Source organism: Leucopleurus acutus, assembly GCF_964270905.1.
Source record: "Leucopleurus acutus genome assembly, chromosome: 7".
Lineage (NCBI taxonomy): Eukaryota > Metazoa > Chordata > Mammalia > Artiodactyla > Delphinidae > Leucopleurus > Leucopleurus acutus.
In genome coordinates, this window is record NC_139150.1 from 91,324,871 (window position 1) to 91,346,911 (window position 22,041).

The window sequence follows — 22,041 nt, forward strand, 5'->3', positions numbered from 1 at the left end:
GCCAATGGCTTGTTTCTCACTTCAAGGCTCTGCTCAATCGACATCTTAATAGAGGGGACTTCCCTGATCACCTACCACATTCCCTCACCTCTTCATCTTCTTTTGTTATTCTCCAAAGCATTTACCACCGCTTGACACTCCATATATTGACTTATTTATTCATCTCTCTCCCCCACTAGAATGGAAAGTACGTAAGGGCAAGAACTTTGTTCTCTTCCTACTTCCTAGAACAGTGCCTTCAATTTAGAAGGTGTTATACAAATATTTGCTGAAAATGAATGTATGAATTCTTTGCCCTTTCACACTACCCTCTAGTCACACCAGAGGCTGCCCCTCCAGAGCACAAGTTCAAGCCCTGTGCCTTCTGTACCTGTCCCCAATACCTGGGCTGTCCTTTCCTCATTCCGGCAAAATCCTCTTCCCCCAAGCCCAGCTCAAACGCTGTCTCCTCAGTCAGGCCTTCCTCAATTTCTCCTCTATGTTCCTGCTGCACTTGATTCTTTTATCATAATTAACCCACTTATACTCACTACATGTTTCTCTTCCTAGATAACTGTAAGTTGCTACTGAACAAAGACTTCTACTCACCTCTGTATCCCCGTGCCCTAACAACAAACCTATAAGGCTCTCGGTGTTTACTGAAACAATTTATTTTCTGAGTCTCTACCAATTCTAGGGAGTGCATAGTATAGTCTCCTCCTCATTATCAGTGAGCCTGGCACCTGTGGGAGGGCCTTACAGCAGAGGAGAGTCACCAATGGATCATAACTAAGGTCCTGAGACAGCAATGGCAGACAGCATGGTGAAGTTAGCCCACTCCATGCAGAAGACCCACAGAGGAGTCAGCATATGCAACGGACTACACTTGGTATAACATGTGAACAATCAAGGTTTACAAACGTGTTCTCATGCACTTGTAAGGATCTTCTAGCCCACGCGGAACAGACAGAACACACACAAAGGAGCCTGGAGGAAGTGAGTAGGCCGGCAGCTGCGCCCTAACATCTTAAGAGGGAACATTTCTGTGACTACAGTTTAAACAAATCAGATAATTTGCCTCCTTTCTAGACACCCTGGTTATCACAGGACAGGCCAAGCCTCTCAAGTTTTAAAGATAAAGTACACAGAAGGTCTGTGAATAGGGCTTAAGATATTTAAGAGCTAGTACCTGCATTAAGCAACCAGGTTATAGAATGAAAATTTATCTTGAAATTCCAGTCTCTCCCTCTCTCTCTCGCCTCCTATCCCCTATCTTCCCACCTCCATCTCTATTCCTTCTCCCCTATTTCCTGTTTTATGTATATATGTGCATCATTTTATATATACACGGAATATTTACTGTCTGTTACGTTTATTTAATAAAGTGCACACTCCTCAGGCTAAATTTAGAAAGAGGACAAAATGAACACTTTCACATGGGCCTCAGTGGTGTTCCAAAGACAAAAGATTCCTCAGTCTTAAAACATGGCAAACACCATGTTCCTTCTGATAGTTAGATGCTAGAAAAAGGCAAGTGGATCCTTAAAATTCACACGCTATTAAGACCTACTATCAACAGAGTAGATCTTAAAGCGGAAACAAGAAAACACCAGCCTTTTAAGTTCTTCCTGTCTGAAGATAAGAATAAAAGGTGGTAGTGTTCTTCCTCACTTGCACCGAAGTGTAAAAGCGGCAAAAATATCTTCAACACATATATGATGAGGAAGCCGCTCTTCTGGTCCACTCTGTTTTGTTTTGCTTCTAGGGATCTGTCTCACTCGGAACCTTTGCTTTTTGTTTTCTCTTTTATATATGCTAAGAACCCGAGAGTCTTAACCTTTTCTTCCACCTCTCAACCAATAAATAGGACAAAAGAACATTTTTATGTTTTTATGTATTTTCCATTCAAATTTTTAAAAAAGAGATAAGTAAGCTAGCTCAGTTCATATTTCTCACAAAAATCACTTTCCAAACTAAATTGTTTGTGACCATAAACAGGAAAAACACCGTACTCTATTAGCACCATCTGACATTTCCACCTTAATGTTACCAAACACAACTTGACACTAATGCCAGAACTATTAAAAATGTTAAAAATCCCCAACCCCACTCAAAATGCATACCAAAGTTCAGGTAAAGGAAAAACAGAAACAAACGCAACTCACCGTTATTTTTATGTTCTTTCAGAAACCCATTAACAGCACACTGGAATTTAAAACTAGCGTCGTCATCTGACACCTGATGCCCAATTGTACAAATTTTTAAATAAGGAATAGTTTCTGGTAAGTCCTATAAGGCAAAACCATGAAAATATGTATTATTTCCTTTGTAGCGAAAGAATAAAAAATTAATTAGAGAAGGCAGGATATAAACCAGGATAGTACATTAAACTTTGTATGTCAGTCATTCTGATGAGAGCCATTTTTTCCAAAGCTGCTTTAACCAGTAATTATCACTTGATTTTCATTAAAACTGCAGAACGGACAGTTACCAGGCATGCAAAAGGAAAAGCAAATCTATATGAATGAATGCACATGTAACTCAAAATGATATAAACAGTTCTACCTACATTTATGTTCTATCTTACATTTCAAGGGCCATAAAGCGGCTGTGATTTAAGGAGAGTAGTAGAATAGAGTCAGAAGAACTTGGATTCGAATTAGGAAATAGAGGCAATTTCAGGCATTGTTGAGAACTGGTATTCTTGGGGTGGGAGAAAGTAGACTATCAATAGAAGACAGAAAAGGATAAGTGAAAATTCTCTAGTTCTGAATTTAAATGGAAAGTAGCAGCAGGAACCTATGACATATTTTAAAAATATTAAAAACAAACATACATATTTCCTAGCTCTGACCACTGAAAAAGTCTAGAAACAACTGATGTCATGTCAAAAGGACTCAGGAGTCACCGAGAAGCTCCAACTGGCCAAAGATGACAGGGCCTCAGAATAATAACTGTAATGGAGTCCACGGTGATAGGAATAAATAAAATTTTACAAAACTGGTCACCACTGGAGGATATTTGTGAATCAACTCATTATTCTGAAAACTGTTAAATAAAAGAAGAGAATCATGCCTCTACAACTGGGCAACCAAACAGTTGATGAGGGGAATCTTCTCCTCATACAAATATACCCAGCTAATAAGTGAAAAAAAGAACAACAGAATTCACCATTCTTTGAAGCCTCAACTGAATTAATGGATGTAGGTATGAATCATCAGTGACTGCTAATACCACAGAAAGAGACAATTATACATGTCTCCATGGAAGAACACATCATCACCTATGAAACTGTCTTGCCAAAACAAAACATGCAAGCTTCATTCTGATCAACTACCAATTTACAGGAAAAAAAAGCATTGAAGAATATGTTACCAACACATGGAATGTAATCATCGACATCTAGATGGGACAAATTACCTGGTTTCTTTAAAATCAAAATTCAAGGAGGAAAAAAAACGTGAGAGAGACATGGAGGGAGAACTTATAGATTAAACAAGACTTCAGAGACCTAACAATCCACGGCAAAGTATGGACCTTATTTGGATCTAATTCAAAATTCTTATAAACAATTTTTTATGACGTTTAGGAGACAACTGCAAATTTGAGCACTCACTGGGTATTTAATATTAAAAAATGATATTAAGGAATAAAAGTCCAATATTTTACATGCACGTACCAAAAACGTACAGGTGTAATTACATGTTGTCTTGGAGCTGCTTCAAGATAATATGGAATGGGGTGAAACAGGTGGGGGTACAGATAAAACATGACAGCCATCAGTTGGTAAATAAGAAAGCTGGATGAGTTCATGGGTATACAAGGAATATTCACAGTATTTTTATACTTTTGTATATGCTTAAAATTTGTGATAATTGTTTAAAAACAAGACGACACTGTAGAAAACAGTTTGGCACTTTCTCAAAGGTTAAGTGTAGAGCTACCGTATGATCCAACAACTCTGCTACTACCTACGCTGCACATCTAACAGAACTGAAAGCAGGGATTTGAACAAATATCTGTACACCAATGATCATAGCAGCATGATTCACAATACCTACAAGGTGGAAAACAACCAAGTGTCAATCAACCGTTGAATAACAAACTATGGTCTATATACACACAATGGGATTTTCTAAGCCAAAAAAGAAACGGCACTTCGTTACGTGCTATAACATGGATAAACCTTGAAAACATGATGTTTAGTGCAATAAGCCAGACACAGAAGGACAAATACTGCAGATTCCACTTACACGAGGTACCTAGAATAGGCCAATTCACAGAGACAGAAAATAGAATAGAGGTTACCAAGGGTTGGTGGGAGGGAAAATGGGGTTGTTACTGTTTGATGGTTACAGAGTTTTTGTTGAGGATGATGAAAAAGTTTTGGTTATAGACAGTGGTGATGGTTACACAACACTGTGACTGTACTTAATACCACTGAACTGCATATTTATAAATGGTTAAAATAAATATGATTTATCTATATTTTACCACAATAAAAAAAAAGGAATAACAGAGCTGAAATTTCAATTCTTCCGAGAGTCAGTTTCATCGTCTGTAAAATTAGTAATTGTAGTTGTCTATCCTCTGAGCTTAGTGCAGAGTAAGCACTCAGTAGGAGATATCAGTACTACTTCCACTTCAAGAGCAAAGGACTGCTGTGAAGATTAACTAAGTCAATGGATATGAAAGAACTTTCTAAATGACAAACTGCTCTACAAATATTAAAAGACATTAGGTGTTACTGTCTCCCAAGGCCATGGAACAGGTCAGAAGAAGGATAATTCTTTTGCACTGGAATGTCCTACATGGGCCAAGAGAATATATGGGTTTCTGTACTATATCAGAAGGCATTAGGAAAAGGAAGCATAAAACTTAGAGAACAATTGTCTTTTACAGTGATGCTTAAACATGCTCAGGCAACTGCTTAAAATAAGTGCTAAAGACATAATGGACATACCTTTCTTTCTTTTTAGGATACTACTGTAACTACTAAAAGTTTACTTCATTTTCAAAATATAGAACATGGAAGCTTACAGAATTTCTTAAGCATATCTAGAGCCAACTGCCAAATACTATAGTTCAATTCATATCTTTAATCTCATTTTGAAACAGCAATTACAGGAAACCACTAGCCTCCCTTTTTGAACCCATGAGAGAAGGCCAGGATTCACCTTAGCATAAGATGATAACTACTGAACTACTATGAATTATTACAGTATCAGAAAGGTCATTTTCAATTACGGCTTCCATTTACCTCTGGCTTATAACAGCGGCGAGTATATGTTAAGTCAATAATCAGCCCAAGTTCTTCATTCTGTCCTTGGATTTTGTTAAGAAATCCAAGGGGGAGAAACGTTCTTCTGGAGCAAGATTCTTTTCAAAACTCTGTCAGAAAGAATAAAATAAGGAAGAACATATTTTTAAAATCCTTTACTATATTATCCATTTATTCAAAACCTGTGATGCTAACATATGAGATTCAAAGTAAAGTTTCCTCCTCTGGAGTTTACAAGCGATATTACAATCCTTTCTTCCAGAGAGATTAGACGGAAGAAAATAAGCTCACTTCTATATAGTTATTTCTATGTTTGTTTATTTCATGTTGGTCTCCTAACCTGACTGTAAACTCTGAGAAGGCAGGGACCACATCAATTTTGCCCACCACTGTATTGCCAGCTCCAAGCAGAGTGCCTGTAAATAGACACATAAATAAATACTTCTTGAATATCTACCTATATAAAGGATGGCTAAATATTCTTTTATGTATTGGTTTATTTATGGACTCTGTTTGATTGATCTGTTTGGTTATTCAAGTGCCAGCAACACAATTTTCTTTTTAAATTAGTAGACTAGTTTTAGAGCAGTTTGAGTTTCGCAGCAAAACTGAGCAATATGTACACAGTTCCCAGTTATACTCTCTCTCCTTCATCCCACACAGCCTTCCCCATTATCAACATGCCATACCAGTGTGCTTCATTTGTTAGAATTCATGAACCAACACTGGCACATCATTATCAATCAAAGTCCATAGTTTACTGCATTCATGGTACAAGTAACTGACTATTTATTTCTAGTATAGTCATCCCCAAACATTTACATACTGAGATACATATTACTTTCTTATAAATTACTTTATTCTTTATTTATAGTTAGCGCATTCCATTGTTGTATTTTTAAAATTTTATTAAGTACAAAAGTAGGTTGTATTTATCTATGAATTCCATTTCTGGATAGTAAAAGAGGTATTAAAAAGTATTTGCTATAAAAAGGGAAAATGGAGTACGATGGGGTTGAGAGCCAGGGCTCTATATGGAGAATTCAGATTTCTGAAAGAATACGGTATTAACTTTTGCTTACCTTTTTTTAAGGAACTTTGAAAGCAATGAAACGAGTCCCAGGCATCCGCTGTTCAACTGGGAGATAGTCTTTCCACCTGTTAATATATTTTTTGTTAGGCAAATTTTATGTTAGGCTGTCTCCCTGCGTAGGATGAATGCGCCTTGAAAATGGAAATCATATCCCTCTAGGGTAGGTCCCTCTTCTTTCTGCTTTACATTTTGCTGCTCCACTTATTCAACCCCACCTAGTAATAACCTATACTTCCCTTGTTCCTGTTTTCCCATCTTGAAAACAGATAAAAGGCAACAAAACAATGCAAAGGTCTCAACAAATAAGGGATATCTAAAACCAGAGATGGCCAGAACTTCTGTATCCCTGATAAAACCTAGCCCGCTGTTGACTACTAAGGTATCATTAATACATGCGTGTTGACTGAAATAGTTTAAACTCAATTCTTCCACTTCACAATTTACTTTTAGTCCTTATACAAAACCTGATAATAAAATTCCTTAATGCTAGGAAACACAGTGAAGAATAATATCTGAACTGACTTTTGTAAGATTAGTTCGAAAATTCGGCGGTACCGGTGCGTTTTTTCACTCAAACTTAGTTCCGGTAACAATTACTCACATTTTCTGTGCCTAAACAACACAGCTTGAGGAACTGAAGGGGATTCCATTCTGGTAATTAAGGAGGGTCCCCAACACTGACAGTTCCATCTTAAAAAGCAGTCCCTCTGCATTTTACCCGAGGAGCAATGGCCAGAGCCTCCGTTTTAAAACGATGGGGAGAAATCAGAACATCACACACTGTCCCTTTCAGCTACTGTGAACTGAGCCGCGAGACGACCAATACCCCCTAGCACAGAGCGGACGGGCCAGCGCGCGGAGGCAACAGTCACAGGAGACAGCACAAGATACGAAGCCCAGGCCCAGGGGCCAAGCCGTATTACCTTTCCGAGATGTGCTTTCCGCCCTTCCTCCTGGCCGACGAACGTCCGTCCGGAAAAGCCGCGACGCTGACCCCAGCGCCCACGGGCATGACGCCACTGGCTCATGCGACACCCAAGATGCCGCCCACCCAATGCCAAGAGTGCAAAAGTTGCCAACCCGGCGTCCCCGGTGCCAGCACAGGGCCCCGAACCACAAGCGCCCATGCACAAACCCACGCAGCTCGCGGGCCTCCTTCTACTGCGCATGCGCCACCGCGCGTCGAGATGACGTCATTACGCCGGCCGACTGAGACGCTTCCTTAGTAAAGAGGAGTCTGACGCCTGCAATTCCCTCCCTTGCCGTAAGATGGTAGCAGAGGTCCATTAGTTCGTGTGTTTACCCTTCAGAATTCCAATCATGGGACATGGAAAGTTGTCCCACTCTCCCAGTATCTTGTGTGGTTCTTTCAGATATTTCCCAAGTGTTTACATTCACACTTGTTGTATCTTGTATGTAAGTATTTCTACGTAGTGGAGCTCCTGTATTTTATACAAGAGCAGCATAATATACATAGTCTACAATCTGTCTTGGATAGTGATCTTCCCAGTCAATTTTTGCGTACATACATTCCATTCTCTTTAATATCTGCGTCACATTACATAATTTACATGGCCAGTCCAATATTGATGGACTTTTAGTTGTTTTCAGTTTGGGGGTATTTTGTTTCTGTCCTCTGTTACAGATAGGCTGCAATGTGAACCTCTTTATACATGTGTATAGCTATATATAAATTTCTAGAACTAGAATTTCTGGAAAGAAAGAGATGCAAACTTAAAATATTGATTTTCAATCAATCTAATCTTCCTAATCAACCTTCAAAAATATTCTATCAACTTATACTCCACTCACAGTGAAACATTTATTGGGTTTCTATTATGTGCCTGGTATCATGCTGGAGGTTGACAGTATGTATTTACATTTTAGACAATACCAAAAAATGCCTGAGAGAGATAAGAGTGGAGCTCAAGTATAACACTTCCTCACAGTATCAGGCATAGGGATCTGTACCTGTTAGAAAAACTATGAATCCTGCCACAAGTGGAACAGCAAAGAACAGCATGTCCTACAGTAGGTCTGAAGGTATAATAGCATACTAAATTCCATTGTTATTTATAATAACAAATATTTTTTGTTAGTTTTACTTTTCAGTTTCTAATTTCTGAAAGTATCTTACATACACTGGTAGTAATCTTCACAACCAGGTTTAAAGGGAGGGTGCTAGGAAGAAATTCAATCATTGTTTCTAGTTTTAGATTTTATCTATAAGGAAGAGCTATTATTCACCAATTTGATCTCTGTAGTTACTCTCTAATACAGTTATTAATTAATAGGTATAAAAGCTTAATAATTCCCTTAACATTTCTTGGGAATAATTTTAGATTCATAGAAAAGTTGCATAGATAGTACAGAGTATTCCCTTTACCCAGTTACCCCTAGTGTTAACATCTTTCATAACTATGGTACATTTTTCAAAACTATGAAATTAACATTGTTGCAATATTGTTAAGTAAAGTATAGATTTTATTCAGATTTCACACTTTTCCCACTAATGTCCTTTTTCTGTTCCAGGATCCTATCCAGTACACCACGTTGTATTTAGTCATCATATTTCTTTAATCTCCTCTGATCTGTAACAGTTTTCCAGTCTTTCCTTTTTTTCTCATGATCTTTAGACTCCACTTTAAAGAGTACTAATGAAGTATTTTGTAGAATGTCCCTAAATTTGGATTTGTATGGTACTTTATTATAATTATACTTAAGTTATGGGCTTTGGGGAAGAATTCCACAGAATTATAGTCCCCTTTTAATCACATATGAGAAATACATGATAACAACATGACATTGCTGGTGATGTTAACCTTGATCATTTTGTTAAGCTACTCCAACCAAGTTTCTCCACTGTAAAGTTGCTATTTTCCTCTTTCCATACTCTCTGGAAGTGAGTTACTAAGTCTAGCCTACACATAAGGGGAAGTGAATTAAATTCCGTCTCCTAGAGGAAGGAATATCCACCCATTATTTGGAATTCTTTTTTAAGGAAAATGTGTCCCTTCTCACACATTGAGCTCTAACCATCTTATTGTGACATATGTACAATTAGGCTTAGGGCTAGCCTTAGGCTTAGAGTTAGGTTTGTGGTTGAAGTTAAAGCTATGATTATGGTTAAGATTAGATCTGAGGCTAAAGCTAAGGCTAGGATTAATGCCAATGTTAGAGTTAAGGTTAATATTAGGGTTATTGCTAGGGCTAGGACAAGGGATAGAGCTAGGGTTAGCTGAACCTCAAGTTTTGAGGTTCAAGATCTGGATCTAAGAGTAGGTCCCTTTTCAAATTCTAGTTCCAATGTCCAGGTCAGGTCTAAATCCATATCCAAGATCCTGAGTCCAAAGAAAAGTTCTAAGTTAAGTTTAGAATCCTGGTGTAGGTCCAAAATGATATGATCATAGAATTTTTCTTCTATAGCCAGCTGATGTGACGGTTTCATGAATTTATTTTTGCATGTTGAAACAACCTTACGTGTATGGTATAAATCCCATTTGGTCACGTGTATATTTTTAAAATACATTGTTGTATTTGATATGCTATTTTTTTGATATGCTATTATTTTGTTGAGAAATATTGCATCTATGTTCATAAAAGATATTAGTGTTTAGTTTTCCTTTCTTGTAATATCTTAGTCTGGTTTTGGTATTGGGGTAATGCTGGCCTCATAGAATGAGTTAGGAAGTATTCCCTTTGCTTCTATCTTCTGAAAAGGATTGTAGAGAATTGGTACAATTTCTTCTTTAAATGTTTGTTAGAATACACCAGTTAAGTCTGGTGGTTTTTTTGGAATGTTATTATTTATTCAATTTCTTTAATAGATATAGGCCTAATCAGATTGTTTATTTCTTCTTGTGTGAGATTTGGAAGGCTGTGTCTTTCAAGGAATTGGTACATAGTTGTTCATAATGTTCTTTTAATGTCCTTGGGATCTGTAGTAATGTCCCCTTTTTCATTCCTGATATTAGTAATTCGTATCTTCTCTCTCTCTTTTTTTCCCTTAGCCTGGCTAGAGGTTTATTGATTTTATTGATCTTTCCAAAGAACCAGCTTTTGGTTTCATTGATTTTCTCTACTGGGACTTGTTTTTTTAATTTCATTGACTTCTGTTCTGTTCATTATTTCTTTTCTTCTCTTTACTTTAGATTTCATTTGCTCTTCTTTTTCTATTTCCTAAACTGATAAGTTATTGATTTTAGAGCTTTCTTTTTTTCTAGTTCTTTAATTTTGTACTTATATGATAGATGTTCACTAAACTTGGAATAATCACTTCATGATGTATAAAAATCAAATCATTATGCTGTATACCTTAAATTTATACATTGTTGTATGTCAATATATCTCAATAAAAGAAGAAAAAAATGAATAAAATAAAAATTGCTTTCTACATATTTTTTCTTTTCTGTTCTATGCATTCAATGCTATAAATTTCCTTTTAAGCACGACTTTCACTGCATTCCACACATTTTGATGAGCTCTGTTTTCATTTTTATTTAGTTCCAATTATTTAAATTTTTTTTCTTTAGATTTCTTCCTTGACTCGTGTATTTAGAACTGTGTTGTTTAATCTCCATGTATTTGGTGATTTTCCAGTTATATTTCTATTATTTACTTCTAGTTTAATCCATTGTGTTCTGAGAGCAGACACTGTATGATTTCTATTCTTTTAAATTTTTTAAGGTGTACTTTATGGCCCAGAATGTGGTTATATTGGTGAATGTTCCACATGAATTTGAGAAGAGTGTGAATTCTGCTGTTGAAGTAGTTTACAAGTGTCAACTAGTTGATTCATGGTACTGTTGAGTTCAGCAATGTCCTTACTGATTTTCTGCCTGCTGGATCAGTCCATTTCTGTAAGAGGAATGTTGAAGTCTCCAACTATGATAGTAGATTCATCTATTTCTCCTTGCAGTTCTATCAATTTCTGCCTCATGTACTTTAAGGCTCTGTTGTTAGGTACATACACATTAAAAGTTGCATGTCTTCTTGGAGAATGGATCCCTTTATCATTACGAAATGATTTTTTAAAATTCCTGTTAACTTTCCTTGCTCTGAGATTCATATAGCTATTCCTGCTTTCTTTTGATTACTCTTTCTTTTGTTATCATTTTCTCCATCTATTTACTTTTAATCTACATGTGTCTTTACATTTAAAGTAGGTTTCTTTAAATAGACACCATATAGTTAGGTCTTATTTTTTGATTCACTCTGACAATCTCTGTATTTTAATTGGTGCATTTAGACCATTGACATTTAAAGTGATTATTGATATAGTCAGATTAATATATACCATATTTGTTACTGTTTTTTGTCACCCTCATTCTTTGTATTTTTGTCTTACACTATTCTTCTTCCATTCACAGTTTATTTCATATGATTCTATTTTCTCTCTTTAGTACGTGAGTTACACTTTTTAAAGAATTACTTTTTTGCTTGTTTGTTTACTGGTTGCCCTGGAATTTGCAGTATACATTTACAATTAATCAAGGTCCACTTTCAAATAACACTACACCACTTCACATGTACCTTGTAATAAAAGCAATAATCCTAATTGTTCCTTCATGTCCCTTTTGTCATTGCTGCCATTCGTTTCATTTATATATAAGCATATATACATGAGCATTATGTATGTTTATACATTACATAAGATATATAATCATACATAATCAAATACATTGTGTTGATATTATTATTTTGAACAAACTTTTGTCTATCAGATCAATTAAGAATAAGAAAAATGAAAAACTTAATTTTACCTTCACATTTCTTCTTCAACACTTTCTGTTTTGTGTAGATCTGAGCTTCTGACTTAATTTCATTATCTCTAGAGAACTTCTTTTAATATTTCTTGCAAGGTAGGTCTACTGGCAACAAATTTTCTCAATTTTTGTTTGTCTGAGAAAGTCTTTATTTCTCCTTCACTTTTGAAGGATAACTTCAGAGTACAGAATTCTGGGTTGGTTCAACACTGTAAATATTTCACTCCACTCCCTTCTTTCATGATATGTAATTCTTATCTTTGCTCTTCTATAGGGGTGTGTTTTATTTCCTCTGGCTTCTTCAGGATTTTTTCTTTATCTCTGATTTTCTAGTTTGAAGATATGTCTGGGTGTAATGATTTCAGAATTTATCCTGGTGTTCTCTGAACTTCCTGGATCTGTAATTTTGTGCCTGACATTAATTTGGGGAAATACTTAGTCATTATTTTTTCAAATATTTCTTCTTCTTCCTTCCTTCCTCCCTACCTCCCTCCTTCTTTCTTTCTTTCTTTCCTTCCTTCCTTCCTTCCTTCTTTCTTTCTTTCTTTCTTTCTCTTCCTTTCTTTCTTTCTTCTTTCTTCTCCTTCTAGTATTTCCACCACATGTATGTTGCAATTTCTTTTTTTGTCCCATTTTCCTTGGATATTTTTTCTCCCCCCTTCAGTCTTTATTCTCTTTGATTTTTGTTTTATATGTTTCTGATTGAGATATTCTCAAGCTCAGAGATTCTTTTCCAGCCATGTCCAGTCTACTAATAAGCCTATCAAAGGCATTCTTTGTTGCTGTTACAGTGTTTTTGGTCTTTTATCATTTCTTTCTAGTTCTTCCATCTCTTTGCTTACATTACCCATCTGTTCTTGCATGTTGTCTACTTTATGCACTACAGTCCTTGCCATATTAATCATATTGATTTTAAATTCTTGGTTTGATAGTTCCAACATCTTGCCATGTCTGGTTTAATGCTTGCTCTTTCTCTTCAAATTTTAATTTTTGCCTTTTAATATGCCCTTTAATATTTTTTCTTGATAGCTGGATGTGAAATGGTGGGTAAAAGGAACTGTTGTAAATAGGCCTTTAGTAATGTAGTTGTAAGGTGTAGGGGGAAGTTCTATAGTCTTATGATGAGGTCTCAGTCTTTTTCTGAGCCTATGCTTCTGCTATGAAGTTCACAAGTGTTTCTCAGGTCTTTTTCTCCTCCTTAGCTAGGACAGGATAAATAGAGTGAGTTGGAATAGGGTTATTTCCCTTCCCCCTGGATCAGTCAGGCTGTTAATACCCCAGAAGGTTAGGCTATGGTTAACTAGTTTATTCTAAGGGCAGGTCTTGTTAAGAAGAGAATGTTCTGGTGTATTTTGAAATGGTTCCTCCTCCAGCCCTCCCCCCACTCTCTGGGCTAGAAACATAAGATTTCCCCCCAGTATTTACCATGAGAACCTGGTCAAGCTCCTGGTGGTAAATCTCATGAAACTGTGGGGACCCTCCTAAGACTGGGTCTTCCTGCAGTTTTTAACTCTCAAAGTTGTTCACACTGAGCCTCCAGCAATTCATCAATTATGATTCAGTGTTTCCTACCCCAGCACTGGTTCCTAAGGTAGTTTCTGTTCATGAGTCTCTGCTCCCATAAGCTGTGACTTCATATATTCATCTGTCTGTGTCTCCAATCTTGAGGGCAGCAATTTGTTCTCCCATCTCTTATGGACACAAGAATAGCTTTTGAGTTTTCAGTCTCCAGCTTTTTACTTGTTATTAGGATGGAGCTCCTTATATGCAGAACTAGAAACTGGAATTTTTGTTTGTTCCCTTTACTTATGACTAGTGCTTCTGATATAGAGTTTAACAATTCACTAATTGAAGAACATTTAGATTGATTCCAGGTTTGGCTCTTACAAATAAAACTGCTATGAACATTCATGTACAGGGGTTTGTGTGAACATAAGTTCTCATTTCTCTGGGATAAATGTCCCAGAGTGCAGTTGCTGCGTCATATGGTAATTGCATGTTCAATTTTATAAGAAAGTGTCAACTGTTTTCCAGAGTGACTGTAATCTTTAATATGTGTGTGTGTGTGTGTGTTTACTGTGAAATGATCAGCTACTTAACATCCATCACCACGCAGTAATTTTTTTCTTGTGATGAGAACTTTTAAGATTTACTCTCAGCAACTTTCAAATAGACAACAAAGTATTATTAACAATAGTCACCATGCTGTACATTGCATCCCCATGATTTATTTATTTTATAACCGGTGTTTGTACCTTTGACCACCCTCACCCAGTTTTGCCACCCCCACCTCTGAAAACCACCAATCTTTCTCTCTGTTCTCTTATTTATGAGTTTGATTTTTCTTTTTTAGCTTTTTAGATTCCACATATAAGTGAGATCATACAGTATTTGTTTTTCTGTCTGATTTATTCACTTAGCATAAATGTGCTTCAGTCATGTTGTTACAAATGGCAAGATTACCTTTTTTAATGGCTGAATAACATTCTTGTGTGTGTGTGTGTGTGTGTGTGTGTGTGTGTGTGTGTGTGTGTATACACACATATATCTGGCTGTTCAGTTTTCCCACTTATTGAAGAATGGTCCATTTCCAATTGTATATTCTTGGCTCCTGTGTTGTAAATTAATTGTGTGAGTTTATTTCTGGGCTCTTTATTCTGTTCCATTGTTCTGTGTGTCTGTTTTAATGCCAATATCATACTATTTTGATTATAATATCTTTGTATATAGTTTGAAATCAGGGAATGTGATGCCCTAGCTTTGTCCTTTCTCAAGATTGCTTTGGCTGCTCAGGGTCTTCTGTGGTTCCATACAAATTTTAGGATTGTTCTATTATTGTGGAAAATGCCATTGGAACATTGATCAGGATTGCATTGAATCTATAGGTTGCTTTGTGTAGTATGGACATTTTGGCAATATTAATTCTTCCAATCCATGAACATGGAATATCTTTCCATATATTTGTGTCTTTTTCAGTTTCTTTCATCAATGGCTTATAGTTTTCAGTGTATAGGTCTTTCACCTCTTTGGTTAAATTTATTCCTAGATATTTTATTCTTTTTGATGCAATTGTAAATGGGATTGTTTCTTTAATTTATCTTTCTGATAGTTTGTTATTGGTGTACAGAAATGCAACTGATTTTTGTACAATTATCCCTTGGTATCCTCAGGCATCTTGTTCCAGGACCCCTGTAAATACCCAAATCCACGGATGCTGAAGTCCCTTATATAAAATGGCACAGTATTTGCATATAACCTACACACTTTCTCCTATATACTTTAAATAATTTCTAGATTACTTATAATACTTAATACAATGTAAATGTTATGTAAATAGTTGCTGGCATGCAGCAAATTTGCATTTTGCTTTTTGAAAATTTCTAGAATTTTTTAATGAACGTTTTCAGTCTGCAGTTGGTTGAGTCCACAGATGCAGAACCCAAGGATATGGACAGAGGGTCAACTGTTCAATGATTTTGTGTTCTGGAACTTTACTGAATTTGTTTATTAGTTCCAATAGTTTTTTGTGGAATCTTTAGGGTTTTCTATATGTAATATCATGTCATCTGCAAATAGTGACAGTTTTACTTTTTTCTTTCTGATTAGGATGCCTTCCCCCCACCACCACAATTGCTCTGGCTAGGACTTTCAATGTTATTTTGAATAAAACTGGTGAGAGTGGGCATCCTTGTCTTATTCCTGATCTTAGAGAAAAAGCTCTAAGCTTTTCACCACTGAGTATGATGTAAGCTGTAGGTTTGTTATATATGGGCTTTATCATGTTGAGGTACATTCCCTCTATACCAAGTGTGTTGAGAGATTTTATCATAAATCGATGTTGAAAAATTTCAAATGCTTTTTCTGCATCTATTGAGATAATCATATCATTTTTTATTCTTCATTTTGTTAATGTGATGAATCACACTGATTGACTGGCAGATGTTGAACCATGCTGCATCCTTGGAATAAATCCCACTTGATGATCATATATGATCCTTTTAATGTATTGCTAAATTCAGTTTGCTAATATTTTGTTGAGGATTTTTGCATCTATGTTCATCAACAGGGCTATTGGCTTGTAATTTTGTTTTCTTATGGCATTCTTTTCTGGTTTTGGTAACAGGGTAATGTTGGTCTTGTAAAATGTGTATGGAAATGTTCCCTCCTCTTCTATTTTTTTGGAAGAGTTTGAGAAGGATTGGTATTCTTTAAATGTTTTGTAGAATTCACCAGTGAAGTCATCTTGTCCTGGATTTTTGTTTGTTGTGTAATCTCTATATTTGGAGTGTTTAATACATTCACACTTCATGTAACTGATATGGTGGAAGTTATGTTTTCCACTTTGCTATTTATTTTCTATATGCCTCATGTCTCTTTTATTCTTCTTTCTTTACTATTTTTCAAAATAAAATTCTATACTGTACCATTTTAATTCAAGTGTTGATTTTTAAACAATTTTTGTTATTTTCTTAGTGGCTGGTTGCTCTGTGGATTACAATATGCATCTTAATTTATACCACAATCCACTTCATGTTAATTCTAACTTAATTTCAATAAAATGTAGAAACTTTATTCCATCCTAACTTCATTTCTGTCCTCCTCCTTTGTGCTATTGTCAGTATATTACATTCATATATGTTATAAGCCAAATGGTAGTGTTACAGTTATTGTTTTATATCCCATAGATTTTAGCTCTTAAATATTTCCTGAATCCATTTACACCTCTGTATCCATTCACATCTCCACTACTACCATTTGTTTCTCTCAACTGGTCTCACCACATCTATTCTCATTCCAGCCAGGTGGATCTAATTAAAATGCAAATCTGGTTAAAGTGTTCCCATCTTAAAACCTTCTCATTACCACCCATGGTGGTTTTCAAACCCAGTTGCAAATTTTTTGATACATCTCTCATGACCCCTCCCTTGAATCTAGGTGGGCTTGTAACTACTTCAAACAATATATATGGCAGAAGTAATGCCTTGTGTTTTAAAGGCTAGGTCTTAAAAGGCCATTGGCCTTTTTCCTGGGAACACTCTTTCTTAAGTCTTGAGCAGCCATATAAGCTGACTATGCTGGAAAAGACATTGGTAGTCACCCTGGCTGACAGTCTCACATGACATTATTAGTTTCAAATATCTGAAGCAGAAGACATTAAAGTATACTGAAGATAGAGTTTTAAAATACTTTAAAAATTCTATTCCAGGGCTTCCCTGGTGGCGCAGTGGTTAAGAATCCGCCTGCCAATGCAGGGGACAGGGGTTCGATCCCTGGTCTGGGAAGATTCCCCATGCCACGGAGCAACTAATCCCGTGCGCCACAACTACTGAGCCTGTGCTCTAGAGCCTGCGAGCCACAACTACTGAAGCTCGCATGCCTAGAGCCTGTGCTCCACAACAAGAGAAGCCACCGCAATGAGAAGCCCGTGCACTGCAATGAGATGTGGCCCCACTCTCCGCAACCAGAGAAAAGCCCGCGCGCAGCAACGAAGACCCAACGCAGCCAAAAAAAAAAAATTCTATTCCAATGGATGAGCAAAACTAAGACCTTAGGTCAGAAAGATCAATCAAAACATTAAAATAGTCCTTTCTATAAGAGAAAAACACCTCTTAGAGAAGATCAAGTGTCTTTGCCTGAGGCCTCTGGAAAAATCTATTAAAGAGCAAGTGGATATCACTCTATTCAGCCTTGCTCTACTGAACAAATATCTTTTTTGACATTTATTTTTCCCAGCTTTATTGACATATAATTGACATATAACATTGTATAAGTTTAACATATAACATTGTATAATTGACATATAACATTGTATAACATGATGACTTGATATATATAAATATTGTGGTATTATTACCATGCTAAAGTCAGTTAACACATCCATCACCTCACATAGTTAATTTATGTGCGTGGTGAGAACTTTTAAGATCTACTCTCTTAGCAACTTTCAATCACACAATAAAGTATTGTTAAGTATAATCACCATGCTATAAATTAGATCCCCAGAATTTATTCATCTTATAATGGAAAGTTTGCACCCTCTTACTATCTTCACATATTCCATCTCCCTTCCCCAAACCCCTCCAATCCTGGTAACCACAATCTGCTTTTTAGTTTTTTGGGGGATTTTTAGATTTTTTTTTTTTAGATTCCACATATAAATGCAGTCATACAGTATTTGTCTTTCTGTGTGACTTACTTCACTAAGCATAATGCCCTCAAGGTCCATCCATATTGTCTTTTTAAAAATATTTATTTATTTATTTTTGGCTGTGTTAGGTCTTTGTTGCTGTGCGTGGGCTTTCTCTAGTTGCGACTAGCAGGGGATACTCTTTATTGTGGTGCACAGGTTATTCATTGTGGTGGCTTCTCTTGTTGTGGAGCATGGGCTCTAGGTGTAGGGGATTCAGTAGTTGTTGCTTACTGGTTCTAGAGGGCAGGCTTAGTAGTTGTGGTGCAAGGGCTTAGTTGCTCCATGGCATGTGGTATCTTCCTGGCCCAGGGCTTGAACCCATGTCCCCTGTATTGGCAGGTGGATTCTTAACCACTGTGCCACCAGGGAAGCCCCATGTTGTCTTAAATGGTAGAATTTCCTTCTTTTTTATGGCTGAATTGTACAATTCTATTGTACATATATACCACAACTTCTTTATCCATTTATCTGTTGACAGACACTTAGGTTAGTGCTGCAATGAACATGAGGATGCAGCTATCTCTTCAAGATAGTGATCTCATTTCCTTCAGATATATACCTCAAAGGGAGATTGCTGGATCATATGTTAGCTCTATTTTTTATTTATTTATTTTTTTTGCAGTATGCGGGCCTGTCACTGCCGCGGCCTCTCCCGTTGCAGAGCACAGGCTCCGGATGCGCAGGCTCAGCGGCCACGGCTCACGGGCCCAGCCGCTCCGCGGCATGCGGGATCCTCCCGGACCCAGGGCACGAACCCGCGTCCCCTGCATCGGCAGGCGGACTCCCAACAACTGCACCACCAGGGAAGCCCTATTTTTAATTTTTAAAGGAAGCTTCATGTGGTTTTCCATAGTGGCTGTACCAATTTACATTCCCAGAAACAGTGTACAAGAGTTCTCTTTTCTCCACATCCTTGTCAACATTTGTAATCTCTTGTCTTTTTGATTATAGACATTCTAACAGGTGTGGGGTGATATCTCATGGTTTTTTTGTTTTGTTTTGTTTTTAACTTGAAGGTTAAGTTTCAGATTAATTTAAAGAAGTAGTGATAGAACCATAATTTCAGTGAAAATCAACACAATTTATATCTTAAAAAAACAGTTCAGAAATACCAAGTCAGGCAAGCATGTAAAATTCAGAATATTAAAAAATGCAAGTGTGGTTGCCCAAACAGATATATCCCTCAGAAGCAGGTGGATTTGAAGATGCTGAACAGAACCAAAGAAATAAGAAGCTGAAAGGGAGGCTTCTCTGAATAAGCAGACCAATTCTCTCATTTTATAAATGAGGTAAGTGGGCAGACATTAACTGCTGAAGCTCATTCATCTAGATTAGGGATGCACATAGATCTAATTTCCAGTGCTATTTGCAACTACATATATCTAAATGAGTTAGATAGTTATTAAGGAGATAACTATCCAGAACACATTAAGCCCACTGATTTAACCAAAACATGTCAAGATTAATATACATAGTGGAGGGTGAAATTGTTACTACAGTACAGCAGCACATCTCACATGTATAAAAGATTAAACGGGGCTTCCCTGGTGGCACAGTGGTTGAGAGTCTGCCTGCCGATGCAGGGGACGTGGGTTCGTGCCCCGGTCCGGGAGGAAAAAGATTAAACGGAAAGAATCAAAGATTTTAATGTTCACCTTTGATAAACACAATCAAGTTTCCATCCAGTTTTCTGATGTAAAGCAAAATGTACTTGCTTAAAAAAAATGTGCATTCTTCAGCTTTCTTCTACACTTTTTTGGCCATCTTTCAAAACTGAGCACTGAGTATTTGTAATGTAAACAATGTGATATGTATATTTTAATTGCATGTTTTAGGAATAAACAAAATCTAAATTTCAGTAACACACAGTGTATTTATAAAATGAAAATCTCTCTCAAAATATGCTTTTTACTGGGAAAAATAAATAAAACAGACAAATGGCTTTACACAAAGTAAAAATTAACTTTGGTAGATTTCAATGTAGGACAGTCAAAAACAAGCATATTTGCCCTTATGTCCCCCACCCGACCCCCAGACCTGCTCATCTTCTGAGTTAAGATTTTTAAAATATTTTAAATTGAGATAATTATGTTGACATTTTTTCTCATTCCACATCACCTTCAGTCAAGCTCTGAGCATTTATAATTAATTCTCTAATTGTTGGAAGCTTAGTCAAAAGCATCTGGAACACTGGTTGTTGAATTGTTAGCCCTAACACTTGCAATAACTGCTATGACTGTCCACACACAGCAACTGCATTTGTCAGGTGGTCTATACCCTTCTCATATTCACCCTGGGCTAGTAACTCTTCACCAAGCCATAGTTATTGGAAAAAGAAATTCTGAATAGCTTCAGCATCTTTAAGGTCAGGTAACTTGGAAAGCCAACTCTCTCTTTGTCAAGCTTTTGTTTCTTTCTTCATTCTCACAGCCTGTTCTTGAATTTGGGGTCACTCTGTCTCGAGGTCAAAGTAAATGTAGTACCTGATGAAAAGTGTTCCACCCAAGATGGTGCTGTTCTGGCCCACCATCTTCTCTCCACGGAGGAGTGGGGTGGGTGGCAGTGGGGCCCCAAAAAAGCAATTGGCCCAGAACCTTCAGCAGATAGCTCCCCTCAGATCTGCTGCCCACTGTGAGGGACATGGAGAAAAACCTTATCATGGTTTTGATTTGCATTTCCCTGATGATTAGTGATGTCAACCACATTTTCATGTACTTTCTGGCCAAGATATCTGTGTGTCTTCTTTGGAAAAAATGTCTATTCAGATCCTCTGCCCGTTTTTAAATCAGATTTAGGTTTTTTTAGTTTGATGTAGACCCACTTGTTGATTTTTGCTTTTGTTGTCATACCCAAAACATTCATTCCCAAGACTAATAACAAGGAGCTTTCCCATTTCCTTCTAGGGGTTTTATGGTTTCATGTTTTGTATTTAAATCTTTAATGTAATATTTTATGAGTGGTGTAAGGGAAGGGTCTGGTTTCATTCTTTTGCGTGTGAATATCCAGTTTTCCCAACACCATTTATTGAAGAGACTATCATTTCCCCATTGTATATTCCTGGCTCCTTTATTTCTGGGCTCTTGAATCTGTTCCATTGGTCTATGTGTCATCTTTTATGCTAATATACTGCTTTTTTTAAATTACAATAGCTTTGTAGTATAGTTTGAAATCAGTAATTATAGTGCCTCCAGCTTTGTTCTTTCTCAAGATTACTTTGGCTATTTGTTCTTTCTCAAGATTACTTTGGCTACATACAAATTTTAGGATTGTTTGTCCTACCATTGTGAAAAATGGCTTAGAATTTTGATGGAGATTGCATCAAATTTGTAGATTGCTTTAGGTAGTATGGAGATATTAACAATATTAATTCTTCTGATCCATGAGTATGGGATAGCTTTCCATTTGTTTTTGTTTTCTTCAGTTTCTTTCATCTAAGTCTTATAGTTTTCATTGTGCAGATGTCAATTCATTTGTAAAATTTGTTCCTAACTACTTCATTGTTTTTGATGCTATTGTGAATGGGACTTTTTTTCAGATAGTATGTTGCTATTGTATAGAAATACAACTAAATTTATGCATTGATTTTATATCCTGAAACTTTACTGAATTTGTTGTTAGTTTTTTTTGGGGGGTGGAGTCTTTGGGGTTTTCTATATTAAGATCATGTCATTTGCAAAGACAGTTTTACTTCTTCCTTTCCAATATGGATGTCTGTTCTTTTTTTGTCTTTTCT

At 36.5% G+C, this 22,041-nt stretch overlaps 1 long non-coding RNA gene and 1 pseudogene across 2 annotated transcripts; both read right to left on the bottom strand.

Annotated features, from left to right (window-relative positions):
• Positions 1-1,594: 1,594 nt before the first annotated feature.
• LOC309964520 lies at positions 1,595-7,492 on the bottom strand. Its single transcript, XR_014326353.1, has 4 exons — positions 7,277-7,492; positions 6,343-6,418; positions 5,240-5,370; positions 1,595-2,268 (listed from the first exon to the last, which is right to left on the bottom strand). It is a non-coding gene; the product is annotated as an uncharacterized lncRNA (long non-coding RNA).
• A 12,920-nt stretch (positions 7,493-20,412) lies between these two features.
• LOC309964415 (mitochondrial import receptor subunit TOM20 homolog) lies at positions 20,413-20,838 on the bottom strand (annotated as a pseudogene). The gene has a single exon. The product of its transcript is annotated as a mitochondrial import receptor subunit TOM20 homolog (transcript).
• Positions 20,839-22,041: the final 1,203 nt, after the last annotated feature.